The sequence below is a fragment of the Sus scrofa genome, chromosome Y (genome assembly GCF_000003025.6).
Source record: "Sus scrofa isolate TJ Tabasco breed Duroc chromosome Y, Sscrofa11.1, whole genome shotgun sequence".
Classification (NCBI taxonomy): domain Eukaryota; kingdom Metazoa; phylum Chordata; class Mammalia; order Artiodactyla; family Suidae; genus Sus; species Sus scrofa.
The window spans coordinates 3689612-3703821 of NC_010462.3; the positions used below are offsets into that span (position 1 = coordinate 3689612).

Genomic DNA, 14210 nt, shown 5'->3' on the forward strand with positions numbered 1-14210 from the left:
CTCCAAACAAGCTCTCAAGGAAAGTGAACTGCTCCTCGGGAGCTATGCATCGGCTGTTATTTCCTCTTACACACAACACACCCTCTCTCTAGCACACAGGCATGGTTAACTCTTAAATGATGTTACTTTATAGTTTAAGTACAAACTATTCACGAGTTTCACCTGTGGAATTCAGCGTGCCTACAGGTGTCCTGAGTTTCATCCTTTGAATTCACTTTACTCTTTATGAACTGTTGTCATCCTCTGGGTGGTTTTTCAGACGTCCACTATAAACTGTACTTTCTCTCTCTTCATTGGTAGATGGTGGAGGTGAAGGTGCTGGTGGATGATATATCAGAAGCGACACCCCGGAACAGAGACCGCCTCTGACTGGAGCCCCATTCCTGGCTGAACTGTACTGGGAAGAGCAGACCTGAGCAAGGTAGGCATGGAAAAATACTGACCCAGTCCCCCTGGAGGGGGACCTTCTTCCCATGGTCCCCTCCCTGGTCCTGTGCCCCGGCTACCACTGACCTCTCGTGGTCTGACCCTGGGGGACCTCCACAGGGCTCAGTTAGTTACCATTCTGGCTACACTGCTTTATCCTTATACCTTTAAGTCAGACTATGGACAGCAAAGTCATCTTCCTGCAGAAGAGCTAAGGGGATGCCAAAAAGAGCTGTCACATTGAGCCGGAAATAACACAAGCGCAGTTCTGTTGATGGATGAGGCAGCCGCCGAGGAGGAAGCACCGGCTTTACGGCCGGGGTTATGACACCTGTTTCGCAGGCCACGTGTCCTGGGTGACACAGGCAGCCCTTGGGAGCTCCCCTCATCGCAAAGCCCAGCATTTAGCATGGCTTCATCCCCACTGTCCCCACGCACGGGCTCCTTTTCCTGAGGCAGTGTGAGTCTTTCTAGCTGTTGACCCATGTCGTGAGTTCTTCAGAGACGCCTTCAGATAATGCAACGTTGTAGAGCCTCTCACACGCACGTCCATGTGATTAGATGACCACAAGCACATCACTGCTTCCAAGGAGGCCACTCAAGTGACCTTAGTGATGAGGTCACTAATGAGTAAGGTCACTCAAGTGACCTTAGAAATACAAAATGAGTTTAACTATGAAATGTAAATAGAAATATAGAAATGACACTGTATCACTGAAAATATATTACCGTGGAGGGTTCTTCGTTAAAGAATGTTGACACTCCAGATAAATGTTGTACATGAGAATCACGTAGCAGGGAGTTCCCATTGTGGTTCAGTGGTCATGAACCCAACTTGCATCCATGAGAAGGAGCGGAAACGAATCTGACTAGTATCTGTGAGGTCCCAGGTTTGATCCCTGGCCTCACTCAGTGGGTTAAGGATCGGGCATTGCCGTGAGCTGTGGTATAGGTTGCAGATGAGGCTCAGATCCTGTGTTGCTGTGGCTGCGGTGTAGGCTGGCAGCTACAGCTCACATTCAGCCCTTAGCCTGGGAACTTACATATGCTACAGGTGCAGCTGTAAAAAGCAATAAATAATAATAAAAAAAATAATCAAGCAGGAAATTTGCAAATGGTCCCCCCAGGTGATACCTTTGCTGCTACCGCAGGGACCACATTTTGAGAATCATTCATTTAGAGAAGCATTTTTATTCATTCTTTCTTTCTCTCTTTTTTTTTTCTTTTGCTTTTTAGGGCTGCCACCCTAGGCATATGGAGATTCCCAGGCTAGGGCTCCAACTGGAGCTACAGCTGCTGACCTATACCACAGCCGTAGCATGCGGGATCCGAGCTGTGTCTGCAACCTACACCACAGCTCACAGCAACACTGGTCCTTAACCCACTGATCGAGGCCAGGGATCAAACCCGAAACCTCATGGTTCCTAGTTGGATTTGTTTCCACTGCACCATCTTGGGAACTCCGAGAAACATTTTTACTCTTGTTATGTCTATGTCAGTATTGGTTGATGTCGAAAACTAAATACAATCAAATACCAAAAAGAGAATTGGGACTGTTTAAACTGTATATCTGCACTAATGATGTTGTCAGCATTTCCTAAATGTGCAAGGAAAAAAATTGAAAAGTCAAAGGGAGATTGGGAACATGAGAAAAACAATGCCCCTGACTTCTAGTGAGAACCGCCCCCCCCCCTTCCCACCAGGGACCTCAGTCTGGAGGGAACATAGATTTTAACACAAAAGCACCCTGAAGGCTCAAGACGTGGCGAACACTCTAAATTGTGAACCTTCCATCCTGGGCAGAAATGGATGAAATGTCTGTTTTGACGGCCGTGGTTTCTCTCTCCCAGCAAACAAATTAGAAATAATGAGGTACCTGAGCCCAGTTCCTTTCAAGGTGATTTATCTGCCTCCGTAAATGGGAGTGAAAATCCCTGTTGCCTATTGAGGCATTTGATGTTCCTTATTAAAGAGCGAGCGTTCAGACTCCTCCAGGTATCCACCAGAGCGAGGGAGAGGTAAACACATCTGCTCCACGTTAAGCACCTACCTCCATCAGCAGGTAACTCTCGTGCCTGTGTTTACTTTGGAGGCAGGGTGCGTCCTCCGCGGACACAGATGGAAACATGGGCTCCTTTGTGAGCTTTGGTTGAAGTCTCTGAGCACGGAGGGAGGCAGGTGAAACAGAAGCTTCTTTATCCTGCCTTCTTCATTTTCACAGTTTCACACACAGCCCGGGGCTGTGTGAGAACAAACTATTAGGGAGTCAGTTTCCTTTAACCTGCCTGGTGGCCTCATTTGGGTTTTGTTTTTCTTGTGTCTTCTAAGGGACACTGCTTCTGTAGGCTATTGTAATTCTACCTGATTAAGCTACTGTCATTGGATCCCTGTACCGAGAACTCGAGAGAACTCGGGGTCTTAGAGAGTTGAGGGGAGCGGCTGCAGCCCTCGAGGGGATCCTGAACTTCAGCCTTGTGCGTGTGAGGAAAACCTGTTTTTCCTGTGCCCCAGCTTCTTCGCCTGCATCGCTTCGTAGGGTTAGGGTCGGGGTTAGGGTAGGTGGCAGTTGTACAGATGCCAGTATTGGGGAAGTGTGGTGGGCATACATGTGGCTGACTTATTTCAGAGGTGCCAGCAGGTTATTTCCACAGGTTCAAAGGCGTGTTCCAGACTGGGAGAATTGTGGGCTATGGATAAAACCCTCTCAGTCCATTTCATCTTATTAGAAAAGGACTGTATGTCCCTTTTCCCGAAGATTTACTCTGAGGAAAATCTACTTCTTTTTTAGGAAAACAATACTTCTTTTTTAGATGCTTCCTTAGGTCACCTTGACTAAATTTTCACCTGGAATTTCACCCAATGCAGGGTCTCAACTCCTCCACTTTTCCCTCGACTCAGATGAACTGATACCTCCCTCCTGCCCCCTCTCCTCTTTCTGTCGTGAACACAACCATTAGTCTTGGATTAACTGTTTAAATGTTATGTTAAACTCTTTTCATACGTGCACTAAACACAATGGTAGGTATCTTGAGGAAAAAGTCTCTGTTTTGTTTAATCTCCTAAAATTAATGCAGAAGGAAAAACCACACCTGTAATCTGTAATAGATTAAAAAGAAACCTGAAAACATTGTGACACAGACATTGTTAAAAAAAGGGGTGGGGGGAGTTCAAGAGGGTTAAAAGGTAGAAACTGAAAAGCAAAGATGCTTCCATCTCTGTGTTTGTTGCTGCTGCCTGTGCCCTGCAGTGTGTGCTGTTCAGAGATGCTTTTCCCTTAAAATACTTTGCCCATCCTCCTTCCATCATTCTCTTTAGCTATTTCCTTGGGGTTTTTTTTAATTACTCAATGAATTTTATTACCTTCATAGCTGTACAACAGTCATCACAACCAAATTATTCCTTTGGTTTTTTTAATTTATTTTTTATTACTCAATGAATTTATTACATTTGTAGTTGTACAATGATGATCACCATCCAATTTTATAGGATTTCTATCCCACATCCCCAGTGCATCCCCCCACCCCCCTAAACTGTCTCCTTTGGAAACCACAAGTTTTTCAAATTCTGTGAGTCAGTTTCTGTTCTGCCAAGAAACTCATTGTGTCCTTTGTTCAGATTCTACATGTCAGTGAAAGCATTTGATGTTGGTGTCTCATTGTCTGATGGACTTCACTCAGCATGGTAATTTCTAAGTTCAACCATGTTGCTAAAAATGCCGCTTTTTCATTCCTTTTAATGGCTGGGTAATATTCCATTGTGTATTTGTATCACATCCTCTTTATCCACTCCTCTGTCGATGGACATTTAGATTGTTTCCATGTCTTGGCTATTGCAAATAGTGCTGCAATGAACATCGGAGTACGTGTGTCTTTTCGAATCATAGTTTTCTTTGGATAGATGTCCAGGAGTGGGATTGCTGGATCAAATGGGAGTTCTCTTTTTAGTTTTCTGAGAAATCTCCACACTGTTTTCCACAGCGGTTGCACCAATGTACATTCCCACCAACAGTGTACTAGGGTTCCTTTTTCTCCACACCCTCTCCAGCACTTATTGTTTGTAGACTTTTGGATGATGGCCATTCTGGCTGGTGTAAGGTGGTACCTCATTGTGGTTTTGATTTGCATTTCTCTAATGATGAGTGATGTTGAACATCTTTTCATGTGTTCTTTGGCCATCCGTATGTCTTCTTTGGAGAACTGTCTGTATAGATCCTCTGCCCGTTTATTGATGGGGTTGTTTTGTTTTTTTGGTATTGAGTGATAGGAGGTATTTATAAATTTTGGAGATTAATCCCATGTCAATCAATTCCTTTGCAAAGATTTTCTCCTGTTCTGTAGGTTGTCTTTTCATTTTGTTTAGGGTTTCCTTTGCTGTGCAGAAACTTTTAAGTTTAATTAAGTCCCACTTTAATTTTTGTTTTTACTGTCATTACAGTAAAGGAGTGGATCTGAGAAGATGTTGCTGTCGTTTATGTCAGAGAGTGTTTGGCCTATGTTTTCCTCTAAGAGTTTTATAGTGTCTGGTCTTATATCTAGGTCTTTCATTCATTTTGAGTTTATTTTTGTATATGGTGTTAGGGAATGCTGTAATTTCATTCTTTTCCATGGGGTTGTCCAGTTTTCCCAGCACCACGTATTGAACAGACTGTCTTTTCTCCATTGTATATTCTTGTCTCCTTTGTCATAGATGAGTTGGCTGTGGGTGTGTGGTTTAATTCTGGGCTTTCTATCCTGTTCTACTGATCTGGATTTCTGCCTTTGTGCCAGGACCATACGGTTTTGATGACTGTTGCTTTGTAGTAGAGTCTGAAGTCCAGGAGCCTGATTCCTCCAGCTCCATTTTTCTTTTTCAGGATGTCTTTGGCTATTCTGGGTCTTTTGTACTTCCAAACAAACTTTAAAATATTTTATTCAAATTCTGTGAGAAATGTCCTAGGTAATTCGATGGAGATTGCATTGAATCTGTAGACTGCCTTGGGTAGTATAGTCATTTTGATAATATTGACTCTTCCAATCCAAGAGCATGGCATGTCTTTCCATCTATTTGTGTCATCTTTGATTTCTTTCACCAGTGTCTTATAGTTTTTAGAGTATAGGCTTTTGTCTCTCCAGGTAGGTTTATTCCTATCCTTTGGTTTTTATAGCTGAAAAATCACACTGCTTTTCAATTACGTCCTAATGAATCTAACCACGGCGTCTGTGTTATTTCCAGCCATTCAACCAGTGTAGCCATAGGAAAACCAGAATGCAGATGGGTGGCACATGTGTAAAATAAATTTAAAGAAGTGGAATCGTGTTTTCCAAGTGTTCAGCAACTTCTAATTTCTGATTGCTGTTTAAGTCATCAGTTTGTAGAAATAGGGAATTTCCACTTGAATCTTAGGGCTATGTCGTTATGATGGAGAGAGGACATCCTATATTTTGTGTAATCTTCTTTTTTTTTTTTAAAAAAAATGACAGTCCAGTTGATATGTGTGTGTGTGTGTGTGTGTGTGTGTGTGTGTGTGTGTGTGTGTGTGTGTAAGTAATCCCCATGCTACACCCCAGGAGAAGTTAAGTAAACGTGAAGGGCTTTTAACAAGAAATCACAGTCAGGGTGATTTTCCCTAGGAAGGCCCCCAGGCAGGAACCCTGATGCTAGGGCTGGTTACTGAGCACCTCAGCATCGCTATTTACAATTACATCAGGTGCCTTGTTACATAACATCGGTGACATCAGAAACAATCGTAAGCAGTCATGGAATGAATGGTGTTGGTCTGGAAGGCCTGTGCCAGCCTCTCTGCTCCTGAACGTGGGAGAAGCTGGCTGGCATGCAGCCCAAGGCCTGGGATCAGAGCTTGGGGGGGAGCTGGTTGTTTCTGTGACTGGTGTTTCCTGGTCAAGTCCTGTCCAGGAGGTCACGGCATCTGGCCAGAGGTTGTTTCCTTCTCCCTCCCTCCCTCCCTCCTTCCTTCCTTCCTTTAATAAATTTAATTAGAGTGTAGTTGACTTGCACCGTTACACTAGTTTCAGGTATACAGCAGAGTGAGTCAGTTATAGATATATATCCATTCTTTGTCTGTGTCTTTCTTCCCCCACAGAGGTGATTACAGAATTAGAGGACACTTGTTACGTACATATTTTATATATATTCGTGTGTATATGTTAATCCTTACATCCTCAATTATCCCTCTCCCCCTACTTTCCCCATTTAACCATAGGTTTGATTTCAAAATCTGTGAGTTTCTATTTTATAAGTTCTTCTGTATCGTTTTTCTTAGAGTCTGCATAGAAGTAATATCATATGATAGGTGTCTTTCTCTGGCTTATTTCCCTCAGTATGATAATCTCCAGTTGCATCCATGTTGCTGCAAAGGGCATTGTTTCCTTCTTTTTTTATGGCTGAGCAGCATTCTATTTATATAGGTACCACATCTTCTTTATCTATTCATCTGTCGATGGGCCCTTCGGTTGCTTCCATGTCTTGGCTGTTATAAATAGGCCTGCGGTGTTCATCTTGGAAGCAAAGTGCTCCTCAGAGTTCCCAGGAGCGGAAAGCGGTGCTTCGCCTCCACAGGCTGCCTGGAAGATGCTGCCCCTGGCTTGGCTATGACTGGTCCAAAGCTGGCTTTTGTTGTACCAGGTCCCGTTTTAGTGAAGTTCCCAGGCAGGAGACCAAGCTTCCTCCTTCCTCTAGGGGCAAGAGGCCAGCAACTGCTCATGGCCAAGTTGAGTGGGTCAGTGGTTAAAAGGGTCTAAAATAATTAACGCAGGGCACATGGTTATTCTGAAAGTTCTAGACTCTAGATAGACATCACTCATCAGTGAACAAGCTACTGTATTTGAAATAAAAGGGTACTGACTATCTTTAACTCTCCCTCTCTTCCCCTCTCCTCTTTTCCCTCTGTCCCTCTCCCCCTCTCTCCATCTCTTTGTAAATACCGGCTGATGCTGGCACATCTAACTTCATGAGTAGAAAAATCATTCAGCACCCAAGTTCCTGCCCATCATGCTCTTGACTGTGCTGTAGAAAGATTTTCCCACTCCCTCTTCATAAAATGAACTCTCAGTCCAGAAACAGCATCAGGCTACTTTGGTTTAAGAAGAAATTTCTATTAAAATAAAATCCACATCTACGGGATTCATCGTCTCCTTTTAAGTAAAGACTCTAAAATGAAAATATTTTAATACATCCTAACATACATGCAATTTCCGTGCATTGATGTGGGAATAAAATTCAGAAGAAATGTATTTGTTTTAGGGATAGTCCCATCAGGGAGCGGAAAGTGTATCCTATTCAAAAATGGTAAATTTGGACTAATGATTAATTTTACCTGAAACATTAATTTTATTGTTGCTTTTGTTTCTTGCTTTGAATATTTTTGACTGTGATTTATGATAAAGCCAACTGCTTTGCATTTTGTCAAAATTAAATGAAAGATGTTCACAGGAATATTTAAAAAGTAGTGAAGGACTACTTTCCTCAAGCAAGCAAAGGAAACAAAGACTTTTGTAATTATGTAAACATTGAACATAATAAAATAAGATCCTGGTGTCCCAAGGAGCAAGACTAATCTCCTAACAATCTGTCTTTATTATTCTTATTGAGGTACAGGCTTATGGAAACAGAGCACAGAGAAATCTGAACTCAAGCTCTCTAGTCAGCAGCTGATTATCTGATTCAAAAGAATAATCCTTTTTATAGACACACAGTCTGCTATTCTTTAAAGCAGTTAGTTCATCTATCTTAAAATAGACTCCTTGAAGGGTGCTCCAGAGAATGGTATATTTTGAGCAGTCAGCCCATTCTTAGGTATGGGAGGTTCATCCTTACATAATCCACAGCTGTGTTGCCCCTTTAAAACAGGTTGCCATGCTTACTTTCTGGCACTGTTTCCACAAAGTTATGCCTGCAGTTGGAAAAGGCACCTTGAGGCGTAGTGGATGTTGGAAACACTTGTCTTTGGGAGTCCCAGCACCATAGCTCACAGCCTCACCTTTGTTAGCTTGTGTGATCATACATGCTATGTACGTACATTCATACTGTACTTGCAGACATCCATACTGTATATACATACATACATATATACACAATACTTTGCATACATATGATGCATACATACCTACTACAATATACCAGCATACTATATATACATACATACTCTATACACACACATACTATACATTCACATGTGCATAATACTGTATATACAGGCATACTATGCCACCCACCTACTGCACCATACATAGTATACGTATATACATATGTACTATACATATATACATACTATGCATATGTATATACATATTGCTATATACACACACACACTCTACATGCATGCTTACTATATATCCATACATACTATGCATACATACATACTACACTATACATACTACACGTATATACATACACACGATACACACATACTATACATACACATATGCATAATGCTATACATGCATACATACTATGCATACACACATACTACACTATACAAACATACTATATGCTTATATATACATACATATGATTCATACATATATAGATAATACTGTACATACTATACATACAATACAAACATACTGTAATACAGACATACTCTACATACATATATACATTATGCTACATACTAAACATGCATGCATACTGTACATAGATACATACAATGCATACCTACCTACTATACTATACATACACACCATACATATATACATACTATATATACTTACACACTCTACATACATGCATATGTACATAATACTGTATATACTATACATACATACAATACATACACATGCATATACTGTAATACAGGTATACATACTATGCATACATATATATGTAACATTGTAATACTATAGACATACATGCTGTACATACATAGTGTACATGCAGACATCCATAGTCTATGTACATATGTACTAACATACATACTATACACACATATGCATGTAATACTATACATGCATGCATGCATGCATGCATGCCTACTCTACATACTATACACACATGCTATACATACACACTAGATTGTTTGACTGTCCCCCAGACACTGAGAACAGAATGAATCTTTGCCTAGAGCGCAGGTTCTCCACTGGGAGTGACTCAGACCCCCCTGTGGGGACAGTGTGAAGAGACACTTTTGATTGCCAGGAGCGGGGATGTGCTGGCTGAGTGGGCAGAGGCTAGGGGTACCACTAAGCATCCTGCAGTGCACAGGACAGCCTAGAACCAGAGAATTATCCAGCCCCAGATGTCAGTAGTGCCGAGGACAGGAAAGCCTGGAGTGGAGGAAGACTGGCTTTTTGTCTTCTGAAGCTGCAGGGTTTTGTTGGCAAGGCAGCCCTCCAGTTGGGACTGGTTCCCTCTTCTTTCCAGGAAAGGGACCCCTGTGCATCCAGACCTGCGTGCGACTCAGCCTAACCGTGGCCAGCAGAGCCCTGTGTGATTGTCTGTGACCTACGTCTGATGTCACGCCAGCTCTGCGCCGTAAATCTGCACCAGGAGCCCACCTGCATGGCACCGCTTTGTACACTTTGGGGCCATCTGACCAGACTCTGTGGGGTGCAGCTGTGTTTTCGTTCAGGTCTTTTGTTGTAAAGCACTGGCCATTTGCAAAGCCCTTCCACAAGATGGGAAATTACTTAGCTGCGCAGAAATGCAGTTGGATCTAGTCTTAACTGTATAATATTTATAGAAAAGGACACTGCGGCTGGCAAAGCGAGATTTCCTGGCAGGCCACGTTTGAGGGCTTTTTCTTTCTTCATGGGGAGAATTAACAGTCCTGTACAAAGTGTTGTGGTTGTTGGGAATGAGGACAAAGGAAAAAAAAAAAAGGGAGAATTTCTTTCTGTGTTCTGCAGGCAGACTGCAGTGTTTTTGTACAAATGTAGCATAATTTATGAGTTGTCTATTACTGGGTACCAAATTAGCACAAATTACTACAAATTACAGAGATTCACGGGTGAAGAGCTTATTACCCCCAAAGGGTCTGGGATTTGGATCCAGCTCTTTTGAGAGGAAATCTCATGCCTTTTCATATTATTGACACAATAGGCAGATTCCCACCCCCTCCTGCCCATGCCCTATAAAGTCCTGTCACCTTGAATTGGGGCAGGACCTGTGACTAGGCTGGGATGACACTTCCTGTGCCCAAGCTCCTCGAGGACCTGTTGAAACCGCGAGATAATAAATATACGTGCTTACCAGCCACGCAGCGTAAATTATTATCTGACAGCCTTAGATGCCTCACTGCTAAATTGCTGTCTGCTTCCCAGGGCTGCTGTGGGCATTGAATGAGATGGTGCAGAAAGAGCTTGACATAAAGTGAACACACAGTGAATGCTACTCCCTGGCATCCATCCCGCCCCATTCCCTTTACTTCTGTGTCCCTTAGAAGGAGGAACAGCGTTTCCATGGTCGTTCAGTGGGTTAAGAACCTGCCTAGTATCCATGAGGATGTGAGTTCGATCCCTGGCCTCACCCAGTGGGTTCAGGATCCAGCATTGCCACATGCTGTGGTGTAGGTTGCAGATGCAGCTCAGATCTGGTGTGGCTGTGGCTGTGGTGGAGGCCAACAGCTGCAGCTCTGATTCAACCCCTATCCCAGAAACTTCCATATGCTGTGGGTGTGGCCCTAAAAAAGGAGAAAAAAAAAAAGGAGCAGAAATACTTGTAACAATATAGCCATCAAATTCTACTCCAAAGTTTTAAACTGCAACAGTGTAGATGAGAGTGTGATGAAATGGTCCCTGGATGCTGAAATACATTATTGCCCAGGTGGCTTATTCATACATTTTTAATTAAAATTCAGTTTATTAAATTTATTACTTGATTATCTCCTGGGCTATATTTATACTGGGATCTAAAAACTAAACAGTGATCAAATGACTGGCATGCAGACCTGGATCTTACAACCTAGGTATGGAGCTGGTGGGTGAACAGGTAGTGTGTGCAGGTGATATGTGCCAGGCATCCCACATTTGGTCTAACAGAAGCTTGCCCTGGGAAGATTCCTGGATAAGCCAAGATTTGGAGGAGGAAACTCCGTGAGGGAAAGGAGTGGAGGTAGCTTAAGGAGGAGGGCGTGCAGGCTGAAGGGCTATCCAGTGCCGAGCCTCAGGGAGGCTGCAGAGATGGAGGTTTTTGTAAGCAGATCAAGGGTAACATGCTGAGATGTAGGCATCTCATCAGACATTCCTTCAATTAGAGGAAGGGGTGCTACCTTCCACCAGCGTCTGGTGGGTGGAGACCAGGGGTGCTGCTAAACACCCCACAGTGCCCAGGATAGCTCCCCCCCATAAGAAGGAATAACCAACCCAGGAGGTCAGTGGACAGAGGTTAAAAAACCATGATGCAGACCAGGGAGGAGTGGAGGGTGAAGATGTGAGAGCCAAAAGGAAAAGAACTGGCAACAAATTTCACAAAAGAGGCTGAAGAAAATAAAAAAAGAAAAACAAACAAACAAAAAACCAAGCTAGACACATGGAAAATCAAGATATTGTGGTGTCATAAAAGCCAAAGGGGGAAACCTAGACATTCAGGTCAGATACCCCAGAAGGTCAAGTAAAAAAAGGCCAAGAGCAAGTTTGCTGGGTCACAGATTTAGAAGGGCAGTGGGGACCTTAGAAGGAAGTGTCATGTTGGCTGAGGGGTGGCGTGGCTGTGGGGGCGGTGGTGCCATGGCCCTGGGACGGTGGTGCCATGGCCCTGGGACAGTGGTGGGCATGGCCTTGCGACAGTAGTGCGCATAGCCTTGGGACAATGGTGGTGTGGCCATGGAACAGTGGTGGTGTGGCCGTGAGACAGTGGTGACATGGCTCCTGGACGGTGGTAGGCATGGCCTTGCAACAGTAGTGCCCATAGCCTTGGGACAGCGGTGGCATGGCCATGGAACAGTGGTGGCATGGCTGTTGGACAGTGGTGGCATGGCTGTGGGGCAGTGGTTGTGTGGCTTTAGGACAGTGGTGGCATGGCCGTTGGAGAGTGGTGGCATGGCCATTGGACAGTGGTGGTATGGCCGTGGGGCAGTGGTGGCATGGCCATGGAACAGTGGTAGCATGGCTGTTGGACAGTGGTGGTATGGCTGTGGGGCAGTGGTTGTGTGGCTTTAAGACAGTGGTGGCATGGCCATTGGAGAGTGGTGGCATGGCCATTGGACAGTGGTGGTGTGGCCGTGGGGCAGTGGTTGTGTGGCCTTGGGACAGTGGTGGCATGGCCATACAACACTGGTGGCATGGTATGTGACAGTCAGTTTAGAGGCGAACCTCATGTGAGGAGGGAGGCATGGAGAATGCAGACACGTCTTTTGGGAAATTTGACCCTCAAGAAGAGGAGAGACATGGCTGGTGGATGTTGGCAAAAACAGGTTGAAGGAAGACTTTTTGTGATGGAAAGTATTCGAGTGTGGGTACTCATAGAAAGGGGCTGGAGTGGGGAGACAAGATGAGGCACCAAGTCCCCAAGCCAGGTTGATGGGATGTACCTGCAGCCGTGGTGGAAGAACGGGCCTTAGGTTAGAGGTGGGGCTTCTGCTCCGTGGAGGCAGGAGGGAAGTTAGGAAGAGATGTCACTAACAGTAGGAGGCGCCCTCACTGGACATTCTCAGGGCTTCAGCTCCCTTCAGCTCTGCTCATCCTGGGCTTGGAAACGTAACCTCTCTCTGCTTCCCTTTAGCCAGCGAGTGGAGTGGTACCAGTGCTTCCTCTGGTTGGAATAACGGTTGGATGTGTAAATGTATCACATGTGCTTAGTGTGGCACTTGGCTTCAGTGAGAACCACATCCATGTTGGGTCATTCTTTGTATTCACAGAGACAAGACATAGAGCTGGAGAGTTTAAAGAGAGTAGCCTACTTTGAAAATAGCCTCTGGGGTGAACAGAGCAGGTGCCTAAATGAGGAAAAGCCAGGTCCATCATAGGGTGAGTCCCCAATGTCTAAGCGTACTTTCTTTTTAGAGATGAATGATGAAGACCTAGGATCTGTCTGCTTGACTCCAGAAGCAGAAGATGATGAAAAGGACTACAGGAAGGAATGTGAAGAGGGGGAGGTAATGGAGCCTTTGATGAGTGGAAGTGGTGTTGAGAGGTCTAGAGTGAGGCTGCCAATCCGTGTTGGGCACACAAGTCACCCTATGATGGACTTGGCTTTTTCTCGTTTAGGCGCCTCCTCTGGGAATCGGGTCATCGCCTGGGATATTATGCTACATGAATAGATTGGTTCCTTTCTCTGTACCACTTACTGACAGGCTTGCAATGCAGGCATTTGTGCCTGAGAGAAAGAAGACTCCTAGAGATAAGAGGTCACATTCAAAAAGCAGAAAAAAAAAAAAAAAGGGGGCGGGCCAGTGACGCAATGGATAACGCATCTGACTACGGCTCAAAAAGCAAAAAAAAAAGGGGGGGGTCATGAAATCGTCTCTTGGTTTTGTCTCCCACAAGGAGAAGATAGATAACTGCTGAATTTTTTTTGTATCCAGCGACCCCATGGAGCGTCAGTAAATCCTGTTTTCCTGACAGCTTACATATTTCTTACAATTGAAATAACAATTACAACTCTGCACCACGAGCTCTGCTTTCAGCATGAACGTATTTTCTCTGGAGCAACACACGCTGGTATTTTCTCTGCAGATTGTGATGTATTTGCCCTGATGTCATGGTCTGGAAGTTGAATCCAGATGCAGTATATAAAGTCAGGGTGCACATGCATGGGCGGGGAAAGATTTTAATGATTATTTGTTAGTATTATGTTTATGACTGTGAGAGTTGTCCAAGTCCCCAGATTACTCACAGTAATCACCCCAAATG

General features: G+C 44.1%; 1 long non-coding RNA gene across 2 annotated transcripts in view; it reads left to right on the plus strand.

Annotated features, from left to right (window-relative positions):
• LOC102165752 overlaps positions 1-14189 on the plus strand; it is a 334775-nt gene extending 320586 nt beyond the window's left edge. Inside the window, exons 3-5 of one of the 2 annotated variants that reach the window (XR_002340940.1) lie at positions 301-421; positions 13362-13453; positions 13883-14189. This is a non-coding gene — a long non-coding RNA (uncharacterized LOC102165752). Of the gene's footprint in view, positions 1-300; positions 422-13361 lie in introns of both variants that reach the window. The other variant, XR_002340939.1, reaches the window with a different exon arrangement.